The sequence below is a fragment of the Protopterus annectens genome, chromosome 11.part0 (genome assembly GCF_019279795.1).
Source record: "Protopterus annectens isolate FY-2018-M chromosome 11.part0, PAN1.0, whole genome shotgun sequence".
Lineage (NCBI taxonomy): Eukaryota > Metazoa > Chordata > Ceratodontiformes > Protopteridae > Protopterus > Protopterus annectens.
In genome coordinates, this window is record NC_056745.1 from 655,322,331 (window position 1) to 655,337,489 (window position 15,159).

Genomic DNA, 15,159 nt, shown 5'->3' on the forward strand with positions numbered 1-15,159 from the left:
TCAGATGCCTTGGCTAGGTCAAGGTAGGCAGTGTCAATGATTTTTCCCTCATCCATTGCTTTGGTGACCTTCTCAAAGAAGTCCACCAGGTTGGGTAGGTATGATCTGCCCTTGACTAAACCAAGCTAGGTTGGGTCCAGTGTCTGGATGTTTACTTTAGCTCTATCAATTATCTCCATGATACTTATTTCCAATACTTTACATATAAGACTACTGAGACTTATGGGTCAATCATTTCCAGGGTCTGTAGATGGCCCACTTTTGTGCAGAGGGATGACTGTCACCTTTCTCCATTCATGTGGCATGAAACCTGATTGGAGGCTACAGTTATATAGTAATTCCAGAGGTCCTAGTCAGTCCATACTGTTTTAATGAACTGAAGCATTCCCATCTTTAGTTCCTAGACTGGTATTCTAAGCTCCCCTCATCCTCTCTTACCCTTTTATTGTTTTTCTTTTTTTTTGCTGATCTCTGAGCCAGACAGGCTCCTGACAATGCCTAACCCACTCCTACATACCCTTTCCTCCAAACATAGTTTTTATCATAACTATTATGTGATGGTTATAACTGAGCACTGTGCCTGCATTTTCTGACTGTATTTCTCAAATCTGAATGAAAGAATGTCCTTCTATATCACTGTTGTAGTATTCTTCACTTTAGGGATCTATTGCCTAGGATACCTCAACATTTGGCCAGTATACTAAAGCCATTAGATCTTGAATGCACCGTATGTCACACGTATGATCCCTATACATGACATAGGGCATAAAGGTGACGTACAAATGCAGTTACCCAAAATGCCATCATTGATCATTGGTCTGAAAACCCTTTGCTGTGCTGATACATAGCCATCGGCTTAGTGCTCCATTGGTGTCTTTTTTTCTTTGTTGTTGGTTACCTGGAGTTCATGTCATCCAAAAAGGGAAAATGTCAGTGTGGGAGGCAGATTTCCCATAAGGATCTTCACAAACATGTTTGGGTGCTTCCCACGACCATACTTCCTGTAGTATTTGTAAGGTATGGTCAGCCCAGGGTAGCATGGCAGAACCAGTTAGCCCCAAGGTACGACTGTTAAGCAAGAAGAAAGTCAAGAAATCTTGGCCGGAATATTTTACCATCCTGCCTCCACCAGACGTCTCCCTAGGAGTGGGCTGTAGCTCTGTAGGCTATCCTTTGTCGACAGTTGATTCCTCTGCCATGACCCTCTTGGAGGCCGACATACATCTTTCCTTTCGCACATCTTTTGAGGCTTTGCAGGGCATCTGTTCTGGATATAAAGGGGGAACCACAGTTGATTGTCTTGGAAGGGACCTAGAGGGATTCCACAGATTCTGGTCAGGGAAGAGGTGCCAGGTACTCTGATTGAATCTTGGCAGAGCTGACATCCCAAGAAAAGCAAAAGACCAAACATTCTTCTGTACATCCTATGGACCCTCAAAGGAAATGGCAGCTCTGGTCCTGTTTAATGCCTTAGTGACCCTTAAGCCTCCACAAGGGGTATCTGTGCCTATTCCCCTTTAGATTTGAGCTCCTCCTAAAGGGCATAGTGAACCTGAATTGGAGCCTCTAAGACTCTTGATTCTCAGCCTCTCGCTCCCAAGAAAAGTGATAGGTTCTACAAGATTCCTGAGGATTGTCAATTCCTGTTTAAATGGCCTTTTGCTGATTTTGCTGTGGTGTCAGTCTCCTCTGACAAGCCTTCTAAGCTTTTGCCCTCTACCAAGGTTCTGCATTAAGAGAAGGACAGTAGAGAGCAGAGCGATGGAGAGGATGGAAAGATGGTTTATACTGCTGCCACCTTGGTCTTTAGAGCAATTAATTACCTGACCCACATGACCAGATATATTTTGGCATTGATTGCCCAGGCCTGTCAGTTTTTTTCTCCCTGATTCTGAAGAAAAGTCTTCTGCTTTTTCTGTTTCTGCCTCTCAGGTGGTTCACCGCTCTATCAATTGCAGCTGTGATGCTGCCGATACATCTTATTCAATTCCTCCTTCCATCCTCCCTTTTTCTTTTGTGCTTTGCTTTGGTTACCCTCCTGGCTGAGGGTTACCTCCTTTTCCATCTACATTTTCTCCCTATAGATGACCGACCCCAAACCGGGAAAAGCCGAAAGAAACAACAACAAGATGTGCATAGCCTCCTTTGTCTTATGGAGGCTGTTCTCTACTGCAGCAATTCAGTTCTGCATAACAGCGTCCATATGTCCTGTACGGGAAACATGTGTGCGACATACAGCACATTCAAGATCTAAAGGTCTGGTATACTAGCCGTACACTGGGTCATTCTAAGCAGGAGATCCCTAAGGTGAGGAATACTGCAAAAGTGAAGAGAAGAACATCTACTGTTACGGTAAGATTTTACAGAACTGTACTTTTTGTCTCCTTTATGTCCATGCCAGACCTTATTAGTAGAGGATAATTGTTGATTACTTACAGTGGATACCTGTTGGGTACACGGTTTGGGTGAAAGCTGTAATTTAACTGCTTTTTCAAGGTACATATAAGCCAACTAAGGTAAAGGCAGTATTTATATAATTTTTTTACTGTATCTGCATTATTATGCTGTGTACGTTTTTTAACTGTTTAAGTGAGATTTTGTATGTGCAAGAGTAGTAAATCTTCATGAAGGTTAATTTTTCTGCAGAGAGCTGGACTGGTTTGAGTGATCAAAAGTGGATTTTTCCATGGGGAGTAAATGAGTAGCCCAACTGATGCGTCTAAATAAAGTTGGAGATACAGAGAAATATGTTACTAATGGAAACTCTCTGTCCACAGTAAGATGAGACATTTTCACCATTTTCACATTACTTTGGAAGAAGAGTTATTTCTAGCAGCAGGTTTGCCAAATACAGTAGTGTTGATATAGTGAAATGTTGAATGTGCAAAAAAGGGACACTTGGTGTAAATCATAGAAAAGTTGTGTACTAAGGATAGGTGTTTCAGTTGTGGGTGGTTCAAGAGGGGTTAGAACTTACTGGGCCACATTCAAGACTGCTGATTCCTGTGTGAACCAAACAGTAAATGGGGAACAGCAGGCAACATTTTTGAGAAGTGTACCATTACCTGTTATGAATATTTTCATGAGACCAGTGTTGGAAAAGATGTTGCAAAACAATCTGTATTATTTTCATGTGTTTATTTTTATTTATTTATTTATTTATTTTTGTTAGGAAAGTAGGAGCAGCATGAACTTAGAAGACCACGAAGGCCTCCATTACCCTGGAAACTGAAGATATGTGGGTAAGTAGTACACAGTCATGCATGAGCGAAAAGAAAGGAAAAGGTTAAAAATATTTCAGAAGGCCTCTGTTGCTGACAATGAACTACGCAGTTACTTATATTAATAGGATTACAAGAGGTAGTCATAATATATATATATATATATATATATATATATATATATATATATATATATATATATATACACTTTCCAATCGCATGCAGAGCTTGATCATGGTCAAATGATCCTAGGCAGAATAATGGACCAGGACCTCCCTGTCCACAGCTATTCCACTGTCCCACTACTTGTCTGTCACTCCCCAATTACCATAAACATTACTCAAGCCTGTCAGTGTGCATACTATTTTCTTTACTTTTAGAATGATTACAGAAATTTAGATTTAATTTAAAACTTATATTTCAGATTTTTAGATCACATACATGCACAAACACTGATAGCCATTTGCTAAACAAAACAAAAGTATCATATTGAGAACTGACTTAGCATGAGCAACAGTAAACTTTCTTCACTTGACAACAGATATAACTTGAGCAAGAGTAAACCTCTCAACCCTTGAAATTCACATTTTTTGAAAATTCATTGAAACTCAGTGTGACATCCAATCTCTGGGCCAGTGATCAAAGAGCCTGAATCCTCACCACTGACACTGGAAAGGGACGTTCACTTGGAACAAAAAGAGATGCACACAGTATTTACAGATGCAGCTCTCTGCATCAAGCACAGTTTCCCTTAAGAGCACACAGGGAACACACTCAGTCCAGGTTCTGGATTCATTGTCTCTCCAGGGCCCCAGTGAGACTCCCCACTGGCACAGCTGTAGAACTGAGTCCTCAGCCAAGTGTCCAAGCCAACTCCTCCAGCACCCTCTCTGTGAAACCAGTGCTTTGCATCCCTGACACATACACGCTTGGAGATTTGATTTACACACACACACACACACACACACACACACACACACACACACACACACACACACACACACACACACACACACCTCTGGAAAAGTCTGGCACAGATTTACTAACTATGCCCCCTTCTGCCCAGACTAAAAGTTAGTTACTGTCACCATGCACTACAAAGCCAGCTACTCTAAGGCTCTTACAAGGGTACCCAATATTAATGAGTGAAATTAATATTAATACAAATGGTAGTCTTCGACCAATGTAGTAAAGCTTTCAGGGGTGGCCACAGAGTCACCAAATAGATATAAGTACTCTCAAAAAGTTAAAATATTCGATAAAGGACCAGTGACAGTTAAAAGTTTAAATATATTTAATAATAAAGAATGAAAGAACATGAAAATATGAAGTATGTATTTACAGTCAACATCAGAGTTTCAATCACAGGAAATATTAAAATAACACGAATGAAGAGATTCACACAGATACAGAAAAACAGTACTTTACTTATCTCACTATAGTTTCGTAACTGATCCAAAGAATTACTGTTCCCTGGTTCATTTACTAGAGCAAGGCAAGATGAAGTGGGTGAGAGACTACATCAGGTTCCAAGAAACAAACTGCTTTGAGACTTCTCCCTCATCTGGCATTAAAGCATAATTTTTTCCTAGATTATTAAATGACATCACATACATCTGGCCATCTGACTTCTGTTTCCCATTCTATCCCCATTGCTAGAAACTGAATCGGAATTTAGCACATATGTTACCACACACACAAATAGAGCTTTGCTGAGATGTGTTATAGCATCTGGAAGCTCTAAAACCATAAAACGCTTCCACTCTTCCTACAGGAGCTAATACACCATTTTCTGTCATAGGCAATTAGTCTGTGGCTGCAGTTAGAACTGTAAGATACAATCTCTATAGCCTAAATTAAGTAATTTAATTTCTTACTATTTTTCAAAGTTAGCTGGACTGAGATTAACCTCTTCTCTTCCAGTATCCTCTGGATATAAATGTATATTTCTTTTCTGTCCAGCAGGACACACTGTTGGTACATCTCTAACACAAGCAGCTTTACAAATACATTTTTCAACAAAAACACCTGTACAAATCAGTTTGCTATACAAATGACATATAATTCTTTACAAAATTCCAGCTAGCCTTGTTGGCATATTTTACACATCCACTGCTCTACTTCTTCTGTCATAACTGGCAGTATCACGCATTGTCACATTCACATTCATTGAAAATATATTAAAACTTTCATTACAAATGCATTAAAACTTATATTAATTGAAAATTAATCTGGCCAGTGGCAGATGCAGTATACTTTGGACCCTGTTTTCAAACCATACCTGCTTCTGCATGCATTTTGGGGCCATACATAAATGCATATGTTCTTTGATTCCCCTTCCTGATTATTTTAAATTAAGTTTCTTGTTTAATACAATAACATTTGTTAGAATGTATTTTAAATGTGTAGTTTTGAACATTTTTCCAGTCAGTAGTGAAAAAATATATGAACCAGTAGTGACAAAAGTATTCACTCAGAACATTTCAAGTAAAAAAAATGCCTACTCGGTCTGTTGTCATTATAACTCATCAGTATCCTTTGTCAACAATTACTGCCACTTTATCGACTGTGTATATATCAAATCCGATTGTGATAAAAATGGCCACAGTAAAGTATTCAAATTTGATTTACACAAATTCACACTAGTTCTGCAAAGGTAGACTAATAAAGTTTATAATCTCATCAGGGTCATTTTTATCCATAGACATCCCCAAAGCCAGCAATTATAGCTACATTGTTGACTGCATCCTTCTCAGATGTCCGGTGTTAAAAAAATAACACAGTAGCCAAAGTCCATCCATCCTCAACCCCTATTCCAACTTAATTCGTACACACATACACACATACACACACACACACACACACACACACACACACACACACACACACACACACACACACACACACACACACACACACACACACACACACACACACACACACACACAGTAGTCCTGCAAAACCAGATTAAAGACTGTTTAAAAATGACCAGATGATAAGAGCATAAATATATTTTCTTTCACAGAGAGACCAACACCCCTACCAGCAGTTATAGCACGTTAACTGTGTTGACCCCTTATTGTTATGAAGAAATTTTTATTTATCCTTTGTTGACTAAGTTAGTCCCACTAGACTAGTGGCCTCTTTCCAGGGAAGATCCAAGGGGATCTTTATATTACAAGGAGAAATTTGGCCAGGCATCGGAGAACATCCCCTACTCTTTTTGATAGGCACTGTGGGATCTTTTACATGCACTTGAGCTACCACCAACTCCAGCAGATTGGACCTTGGTTTAACATCTCATCCAAAGGATGACACACTCAGGAGTACAGTATCCCCCTTATGCTGCACTGCAATGTCAGCACTCCATGGCATGGGAATAGAAACCATAGCATTCTGCATCAAACACCAGTGTGCTAACTGTTATGCCATTGACTCTGCCAGTGAATTACAGGCACTTTATTGATAGCTTTGAATTAACTATATGGAATTGTATAAGGATCACTAGCTTCTTACCATAAAATCCAGCCATGTATAGCACAGTTTAAGTAGAAAAAGTATTTGAGAGCATAAGAAATATTAACCATCTAATAACACATGCCAAGTCCATGTGCACAATCTCTGCAGAAGTAAAAGTCATCTGACAATTTCCTTGTTAAGAGAGCTATTACTAATGCAGAGGCTGCTGATAAACAGCCTTGCATTTCAGTGCTTGCTGCTGTTAAATACTAAATTGCCTGTGTTGCATTAAAAAGGTGTACTGATGATATTGCCTAAATAGTCCCCAAACTAGATCAGCTGTGCAATATGGAATGGCTGGCAAACAATAACAACAGGTTCAAAGTTACTAGACATGTAGACTGGAGACCTTTAAGGCACTTAGCCCAAATTCCCAATTACTCCAAAGTACTTTTCAATTAAGTGACTTGCTCAATATCATACAGTGAGTAAATGAAGGTGGAAAGATTCAAAGCTTGCACCCTTGCCACATGGAGCAGCTGATTAACAAGTTAGAGATTTAGTCCTCTGCACTAATTCCCAGAGAAGTAGCTTTTAATTAAATGCAGAAATTCCTTAAAATCTAATCTTCTAGAGAAGAATGTGTCACAGTGATGTGCAATATGACCACATAATATAAGCTAAAGATAAGAAGGTTCTAAACATCAGTCGAAATAATGCAAGCTATAAGACCTGAGAAATGTCAACCTGTTTGCAGTTGCTGGGGGCTGTAAAGAAAGTACTGCAGTAATGCTAAAATGTAACATGTTTACACTATATTACACAATCCAGACCTACCTGGAGGACAACTACATCTTATTTTTGACCTCCTTATGTCCTCTATGTCATCAAAAGTAGCTAACCCCACTGATGTCACTCAGTGCAGGTTTGACCTACTTGAATGGCTAATAAAGCTGTATTGTTGCAGCATAACCTGTAGCTAACAGAGCTGGGCCATGGACAAGTGGGGCCCTATGCATGGCAATGTATCAGGCCTCTGCCAGCTGTACCAATACCCATTACTTGGTTGTTCTCTCCCCGGTTACCATAAACACTGCTGTAGCCCAGGCTATGTACTGATATTGACAGATTGCAATTCTCAGTGAATGGTATTAATGGTCAGCAATGAATAATAAAGTTATACCTGGAAAATGGTGTATAGGACTATGTGTTGGATATACATAGTTACTTCTGTGAGCTTTAATCAGTTACCTGTGTTCCAATCCAATCATAGTAGCCATCAGTCAAAGTTCCTAGTGTCAGACCTCTCAACTTGTCCTGTTTTTGGAAGAATGCTCTTAGTTTTAGACTGATATATAACTACACCTACTTCTTGAGCCTGCAACTTCACTTCTAGCTACTAGATAGCATTCTTCTTACAGTTCAAGAAATGACAGTAAAAAATGTCACTTACGATGCCAACAATTAATGAGCAAGTCAGACATGACTGACTTGAAGGGAACTCCCAACAAGTAAGGATGGATGGATGGATGGTGGGCCCTAGCAGCACCTTCACATGATTTATACGAAACTACCAAGCTGTGGTACTGCATACCAGTAAGCAGATGTGGTACAGCCCATATTCAGCAGAAAAATACAACACAAAAGGGCTAATGCAGTTCAGAGATAATATTGCATACCACAGCTGTCATCTGATATTGCATAACAACATAATCATCAACATCTACTAGTCAAAGAGAAGCCAGAACAGCGGCATTGCAAGGCAATTACTCTCACTAGCAACATCCAGTGCATAAGACAGACCTCTAAGACACAGTACAGCAGCACACAGGCAGCCAATACATACACATGTAAACACTAATATATAGTTGGAGCACTACATGCATATAGATAGGCTTGTGCAAATTTAATGAGCAAGAAAGGAAGCAAATTACTGCATTCTCATGTAAATCACTTCTGCTGCTGATAACCCACAGCAGAACTATTGCTGCAGTGACATGTACAAGTGTGGGCTGCACTGGCTGCAGAACAGTCCAACTGGGAACTGTAATTGGCAGGATAGTGATGTCCCTTAGTCAAAGACATAATGAGCTGGAAGCAATGATCTCTAAGTAAGGGTGTGTATTGAAACCAGGGTATGCAGCAGAGTTTAGGAAATGTGGTGCCAACTCCTAAATACTGATCTTCCATCTTTGTACTGTGAGCATCAGTCTGTATTCTTGAAACTGTGTACCATATCTTACAAAAGCATGCACAACAACAAATGCACATGTGTGTGTGTGTGTGTGTGTGTGTGTGTGTGTGTGTGTGTGTGTGTGTGTGTGTGTGCGTGTGCAACTCAGTGGTATATGTTGGCATACTCATCATTCATTTTCCTCCACAACATGTGCAGAAAGGTAATGATAGTGACACAGGGTACACACCATGCTGCACTATGCATCTCTACTATACACTGTGATCCCTACAACTGTTTTCAACATCCCTACACAAAAGTGTCCCCAATCTGTGATGCTATGACCCTTCTGTCAGTGTGCTTTCTTCCCAAGCACTTACTATGCTGTGGCAATCCAGGGCATGCAGTCTTCAGTGCTGTGAAACCTATCCACCTTGATAAATATGACACTCCTTTGTAGAACATAGAGGCTGCTACATTGAGCATTCCAATTCACGTCTTAATCCCACTTTAACTGAATGCAGAATACTGCCTGTCATCAACAGTGAGCTGGTTCGCGGTGAGCTATATATGCCCAATGGCATACTCATTTGAAATTATTTATTTTTTACTGAGCAGTGAGATGAGTTGAGATTTCGTATGGACAAATGTAAACGAAGGAATTAATCTGCTACTTCCAAATCTGTAGTTAGATGCATCACTGATATTCTTTCTTTCCCTAGAAGTAAAGATTCAGAAACTCCAAACAATATATTTTTTAAAAGGACATAAATGCTGTATGACAACCTACTTCTGATGTTTGAGTTGTCTGTATTAAATTGATTTTAACAAATACATTAGCTCTCTGTCCATGACTCCATGATGGTGATCCAGGCAACTAGGGTTTAGTTAGCAGTCTCTGCAATGGAGGAGCCAGGCATGGAGGGTGAGGAGTAAAAGGGCATTGTCTGCTCACCTCTGTTGGGGAAGAGAGGCAGGGAGGGAAGGGATGGTACACACTCGCAGGCACACAGGGCAGGGTGATCTCCCTGGTGGAGTTGAGAGATCACTACTCATGCGGGGCCCGGGGCAGGACTGCTTGAAGGCAACTCCTCTCATGGAAGTGAGGTAACATCCTTTGTGGACAGCCCATTGCACATACTTCCTTGACACCATGTTGGTTGCTTATAGATTGTGAAAAGTGCTCAAACCACTGCTGATGGCTGCCTGTGTGATGACCCCTCTTGGTTGACTGTCACTCAGTAAATGGAGCAAATAGGCTGATGGACCAAGATAGGTCGATGATCAGCAGGTAGTGAAGGCAAGGAGTTGCAACCAAAAAAGTACAACAATAGTAGCTATCATTTGTTTGTTTGTTTATTGTTATCTGTGAACTAAACTAGTAACAGTCTTGAAGTCTTAACTGTTCCAGATTTGGTACGTACAAGGTAATTTCAGTACAGATCATTGTTTGTTTTCCTATGGAGTAATGCATTAGAGAAAGAAAGAATACAATTCAAAATCTAGATTATATGCAAATGCTGCTAGATAAATAATGATGAAAAATACATAGCCATTTCTTTCTTTCTTTTACACAAGTAGCATTCGCCTGCAGTTCTTTTCTTATGATTTGTAGATTGCAGTGTTCATGGTGTTGCAGACATTATTTAATGTAATTTGCTAGAATGATTCTTCCATTCACTAAGCCCAGAGCACAAACAGAAATAGCAATAAGTTTTAGATCACTGAATAATAGGGAAATTTTCAGTATAATGCTGCCATCAAAAATATGGTAAAGTCATTATTTCAATGCAATGAAATATGAATACTGTAAGAGACAGGAATGTAATTCTGAATCAAGGAGCATTTCAAACAGCTTGTTATTAGGAATCATTCATTCTGTGTTCTTCAGACACAAGTATCCAAAAGGACTTTCTAACTAGGAGCAGCAGTTAAAAATTAACTGATAGTTTAGCTACAAAAGACATATCTCATAGTTAATGTTTAACCTACACCATTTTAGAAATTCTAAAGTATGATTGGCAGCAGTGTCAAAGGTCCACTAAAGAATAAATTAGTCTCTGTGTTCAAAACATACTTCTCAACTGTCCAGATTTTCACCTCATATTTTTCATCTGTTGTTCATAAAAAATTATGGTTTTCTGGGAAATCACTGAGGAATGAAGTCACACAATAATGACCCTTATTTGAGTTTCAGACTTCACAGTCTTCAGAAAATGCACGCTAACACAAATCATTTTATTCTAGTAGCAACTTTCTAAGTTTATAACAGCAATATTTAAAATATGTCCCTATTTTTGGGTTTTTGTCCACCCATTATTTTCGACTTTGTCCATATTTGTTCCACTAAGAGTATTGTGGGGTATGATTCAAAATGGGGGGGGGATTATACTGTTCTGTTGTCTTTTTGTCTTTTCCCAGTTAGGGGTTGCCACAGCAGAACTCCAGTCTGCTAATGATTGGCAGTAGATTTTCACAAACGCCTAGGTGCCAGCTCGACATTCAACCTTCAACGAAGGCACGCCCATTTTCTCATGTCTTTCGAAATGCCCACCCAACCATGGGGAGGACATGCAGACTCCACACAGAAGGCAGTCCCCGCACTCCAGCCGAGAATCGAACAGGAGAACCTCTTGCTGTAAGGTAACAATGCTACCGCTGCACCACCGCGGCAGTTATACTAATAGTTGTATACTTTAATCCCCTTTCTGTTTATTCATTCCAAGGCATGGTAGGTCAGCCTCCCTAGTATCACAACACAAGTCAAATGATGTTTATTTTTTGTGAAATTCATTTTAAATGTTTACTACAGACAGAAGCCTTTAACCCTGTACAAGGTTTGAGGTATGCTAGGTAACTGTCACATGTCATCTGTATTCTTTTGAACCTTACTGGTCTGATTTGTACTATGTCATTTTAAAATTGTATGTGATGTTGTCATTTTCATTCTTTCTCAACCTGTGGGTTTTGGATCCGACTCAGCCGCTTCTAAAGCTTAGGCTCCGAAATTCAAGCTCATCTCCTACCCACAATGCCTCATTCCAGCAGATTACCTCGGATCTCACTTGCCACTCATAGGAAAAGCATCATGATCTGCTTGCTCACACTCCATTGGAGATTGACAGTTAAATCCGTAATTTCTTCTTTGTTATTTTTTAATTTACTAATTTCTTATCTCCTAACCTTTTTTCTCTGTAAAAAAAAAAAAAAATCTTTACATTTTTTCTTTTTGAAGTAGAGATCGCTGGCCATTCTCTTTGGCGGGAGTTATTTTCATTTCCTCTCTCCTTTTCTACTTAACTTTAAAAAAATGTAAGATAAGCCTTTAGGTTTTCAAAAGTGCACTCCTGTGGACACAAGATCCCTTATCTGATGCCCACAGTGAGTGTGTATATTGTCTCGGCCCTGCTCACCTTGAAGCCTCCTGCTCCATTTGCAAGGGGTTTCACTAGAGAGCACTGGCTTATAGGAAAATTAAACTTATTTTGAAGCGCCTCCTACCTCCTTCAGCTCCATCTGTAGGTTCTTCCACATCAGGGGCTCAACACCCCTCTAAAAAGCATAGAGACACCCGGGAACACAGTAAACATTCCCCAGGAAAGTCTGCCTCTTCTTCATCTGATGAGCCTCCAGCCAGGGCTCCTAGGGCATCGGATCCAAAACCCTTGGATCCGGGTAAGTCTGCCCAGTTGTCTCCTCGAGTCCGATCCCCACTCCATTCAGAGCCTCCATCTCCAACCACAGGGTCTCCCCTTAAAGAAACATCCCCCAAGACTACATCCAGGCCACCTTCTACTGCATCATCTGTCAGGTTCTCCCATAGCCTTTGTAAATAAGATGTGGACAGATTGATGAGGCAGTTCCTTCAGACATAGATCCAGGTGGGGGTCTAACTAGCTCTGTCTCCTACTGGGTCCGTGGGCAGATAATCACCTTTCAGACCATTAGATCCTTCCCTGATCCAACCTCCTGCTTCAGAGCCCTTGGATCCGAAGGTTCCAAGAGTTGATATGTCGGAGTCGATACTGATTTTCTCTTCAACTCAGACACATTCCCTGACTCACTCAGCTCCAACTGCTCCAGGGCAGAGTAGCTCTCAGAGCTGAAGCCTCGATGTTGGCTCCGAGGGGTTGACCTCGATTCTGAGGTTTTCAGAACCATCACTTCCCCTTAGAGCATCGGCATTCAGCAGCTTGGCCCCGACTTCCCTCTAAGAGCAGAAGGCTGGGTGGGCTCAGGGATCCTGTGTCCCAGTAGCTTCGGCTCCGGGGCGATAGTCTTCAGCATCTACAGCCCCCTCCACTTTTGAGGTGGTGGAGGGGGTTCTCTCCTTGCCCAGGAGATCCCCAGCTGCCAGTCATTTGAATGCATTCCTCAACCCCATGGATACTGTCTCTGAAATCTCACCACTGCCACCCTTGAGACAGCCAGCCCAGCAATGCCTTCAGATACTTCCAGGGAAACACTGGGAGAGATACGGGGTTCCAAAGGTGGATCACCCCACTGAGGAGATTTCCTGGAAGAGAAGGTACAAATGGAGGCACCTGGATTCCCCAGAAGAATCCATTACAGAAGACACCGATTTTGAGGAAGGGGAAGGATCCCCAGAGGATCTGTCTTTTGGAGACATCTTAGAAATCTTGTGCCATAAAGGTGTACGGTCTTCCCAAGACCCTTCCCCAAGGAAACAGTGTTCTTGGAGGCTTTTGTGTCCAGCCCATCTACATCTTGGGTGCCCTGCCATGCTGATGCACTTATCGACCTGGTATCAAGCAGAGCATGGAAGAACACACACACACTGTAGAACCTGTCCACAAATGTGCATACAAGATCCTTATTGCTCCCTCTGACTGACCCCATTGGACCAACAGAATCCCAGTAAATGCCATGGTTGTTGTGGCAGCCACCAAGAAGGAGCTGGTCCAAGAAAGCTCGATTGTCCAGCCCCCTAACAGGGAGTCTAGGGCCATGGTCAAATTTGGCAAGAGAATTTATGCCTCATCAATCGTCACTGTATGAGCCTTAAACCGTCTTTCCCATTTTAGTAGGCTACAGAGGGATTTATCAAAGAACTGTCTAGCTTGGTCCAGAGTGCATGTCCAATGGGGAAAGGAAGTCCTTCTCCATACTTGCCACTCTACACTCAATTTCCAATGCATTCATGAGGTTAATCTCCCATGCAGTAGAGAGTAACTCAAGGGCCACCGGTTCCAGCATTGCCATTAGGCAGCATGCTTAGATGGGGCTGTATAACTTTGCGAAACCTTTACAGGCTTCTTTTGTCAATGCTCCTTTTGACAGATCGTCTTCGTTTAGACCAGTGTTAGAGACACACTGTCCTGTATTGTGAAAGATGGAAAGACCCTGTCTGCCATCATAATCTGTTTTTCTACTCCACAAACATCCTTTTCAAGGAGTCAGCATGGGTAAAAAAAATATATATTTTAAGAAATCTCAGGGTCCTTTTCAGGAACCTCAGGGAGAATTTTCCCCCAGAGGCAAAGGGGGAAATAGTTATAATGGTAGAGACTGGCCATGTGGCAGAAGGAGTCCGCAAAATCAGGGGTCTTGATATTCTATCTCGGTTAGACCCTTTCAGCACTCCTGAAAGGTTGCCCAACTGTCTTTCTATGGAGGCAGTTGTGGGGCATTTAGTCTTGCACTCAGTAGCCATCAGAAATGACTGGTGGGTGCAAAGGATCATATCCAGATTAACTACATTTACTTTTCAAAACTTCCCAAACAAAAGAGCTTTCTCTCAGATGTTCCACCCAGTCAGAGGGAGGCCACAACATTGGAGATGTCAAAGCTGCTCCAAAAAGAGTCATCTAGGAGATCCCTCCAGATCAACTTGGATCAGGCATTTACTCAAGATTCTTTTTATTACCAAAAAGACAGGGGACCTAAGGCCCATCTTGGATCTGAAATTCCTGAACAAGTCAGTAAAGAACTCTAGGTTCAGGATGGTCATGGTCCAGTCCATTCTACCTCTTTTGCAAATGGACGACTGGATGTGCTCAATAGACCTGAAGGATGCGTACTACCACATCAAGATGGACAGATGCTCCAGAAGGTATCTACGCTTCAGGCTGGGAGCTAGACATTTTCAATTCAGAGCTCTTCCTTTTGGTCTTACCACAGCCCCCAGGGTGTTCACCAAGTACATGGATGTAGTTACACCTCATCTAAGACTGCAAGGATTCCATGTGTTTCCTTACCTAGATGACTGGCTCCTAACCGCGCCAACCAGGCATTTACTCGTCCAAGTCAGGGACTATATGTTACAACTAGCTCCTGCTTTGGGCA

General features: G+C 41.3%; 1 protein-coding gene across 1 annotated transcript in view; it reads left to right on the forward strand.

Annotated features, from left to right (window-relative positions):
- The window catches only part of PPARA (peroxisome proliferator activated receptor alpha), a 952,408-nt gene that overhangs the window by 370,763 nt on the left and 566,486 nt on the right, over positions 1–15,159 (forward strand). Inside the window, exon 2 of the mRNA XM_044088095.1 lies at positions 3,173–3,242. The gene's annotated coding sequence lies outside the window, so the exon portion shown is untranslated. The remainder of the gene's footprint in view (positions 1–3,172; positions 3,243–15,159) is intronic.